The sequence below is a fragment of the Sciurus carolinensis genome, chromosome 15 (assembly GCF_902686445.1).
Source record: "Sciurus carolinensis chromosome 15, mSciCar1.2, whole genome shotgun sequence".
Classification (NCBI taxonomy): Eukaryota; Metazoa; Chordata; class Mammalia; order Rodentia; family Sciuridae; genus Sciurus; species Sciurus carolinensis.
In genome coordinates this window covers 38930534-38932699 of record NC_062227.1, presented here as the reverse complement: position 1 = coordinate 38932699, position 2166 = coordinate 38930534, and positions in this window count along the sequence as shown.

Below are 2166 nucleotides of genomic sequence, written 5' to 3'. Positions count from 1 at the left end.
TGTGAAGCATTGGGAATTTCCTCTAAACCTGTGTGGGAAACACTTTTAGTTTCTTATAAAACTTCCTTGCAATTCTTTTATGTAAAGCAAACTAATACAAATGTATATACCTCTTACTTTTTAAAAGCTAATGTTTTAATACTGTATATACCATATTTCCCTTTATCAATTAAAAGTAAGTTCTAAAAATATGGTACTTTTCATTTCTTTTCTACAGCTACAAGTATTTTGAAGTGTTTATCATCTAAGCCCATAGAGTGGATATTGGAGATGCAGATTCAAGTTGCAGCCCAGATTTGTAAAACCAACAGAACAAAGTTACAAAATAAAGGTTCAGATCACATCAACATGTGACATTCAAACTAATATGTATTTTTCCTTGCTGAAATAAACATGAGAAGCAATAAGTTAGTGTTCCCAACTATCAAATAATTATTTTCACCATTTTCCAGGAATCTACTAAGGCATGAAGATCTTACACACAATATATCATATAATTCTTGGAGTAATTCTGAGGAAGACATTTTAAAAAACATAGCTGATTAAGTTGATGGAAAGGTATGTTAATTTTTGCCTAATTAACCAGAAATGATAGAAATTGGATCTCTATAAAGATCTATAAAACTCCAAAGTCCACAGGCAGAGGTGCTTTGCAGATATTTCATGTACAAATTCATTCACTCTCTACTATCAAACAAAAATTCAGTGAGATATGAATATGACTTCTAAGTTCACTCAATCTTTGGAGGTCCAGCTCAGTTTATTCAGATTCCTCACAGGGACAGTATTGTGTTCACAGACATCAAATGACATGTGAATTTCCACATCTTCTCTCTTTTCATCTTCTGACTGACACTTATATTTTAGTCTAGGCCAGGTAGAACAGAAATAGAAATTAAGAAATTCTAATTCTTCAAACATCCTATTAAGTGTTCTTTAACTTGGTAGTGATGTGATATCCCCAGAAAGGTGTAGGTCAAATTCAATTATATTCAAGAAATAATTGTTGTGACCTTTGTTTTTGTAAACTTCAACTCCCTGATGATTTTAATTCCTCATGGATGGTTCCCTAAAGTACATCCCCTAAGTAATTTTATAGGCCTACACCTTTAAAATCCTCTATGCGATAAAGGTTCTACCCATGAAGTGAACACATTAAATCACTATCATGTTATTTTCCATTATATCAAAAGCTATCCAGCTATTATATTAGTAAGGGTACTTAAATTTATATACATTATATATTCTAGTATGTATGTATAACACATAGACTTTCATTCACATATGTTTTCAAAAGTTACCTAGGCACTTTTTAAGATAATGTCATTTAAAATAGAAGTTGTAAGTTTCATATCATAACAAAATAACTAAAGGCATGATTTATGCTGTTCTTTGTGACATCTGTGATATCAAACAGAAAAAGAACAATGAAGAATGAAGGAGGAAGTAAAGCAAGGTCTTGAGACTGGGGACCTGGGTACAGTATTCCCAGGGTCTACCAGTTCTTTGAGAAGTGTTCATTCCTTCTTCAAGGAATCCTCCATTCTCTGATACCCTAGGTCAGCAGATACAGAGTATGAAAAATGGTTCAATACATAATCTAAGATACAAGAGCTAGCCCATAAGCTAGCTAGGAGCTTATGTATGAACCAACAGCACTGTAGTCTTTGAGACATTGCTGGTCAGGTCCTGCTATGGCTTCAATATTAGATGTCCCAAAAACTCATGTGTGAGACAATGCAGGAAGTTTAGTGGTGAAATGATTTGGTTATGAAAGCCTTAACCTCATCAGTGAGTAATTCCCCTGAGAAAGATTAACTGAGCAGTCACTATAGGCAGGTAGGGTGTGGCTGGAGGAGGTGGGTAATTGGAGGCATACCTTTGGGGTCTATATTTTATCCCTGGTGAGTGAAATCTCTCTATATATGTTTCTTGGTGGCCATGTTCTGACCTGCTTTCTTCTACCACATTCTTTTGCTGTGATGTCTTACATTACCTGGAACCCTGAAAAATGGAGTTGGCCATCTACAGTCTGAGACCTCTGAAACTGTGAGACCCCAAATAAACTTTTTCTCCTCTAATTTTTATTGTCAAATCTTTTGGTCACAGCAATGAAAAAACTGACTAAAGCAGGTCTTCCTGAGAGCAGTGGGCAAGTAACTCATC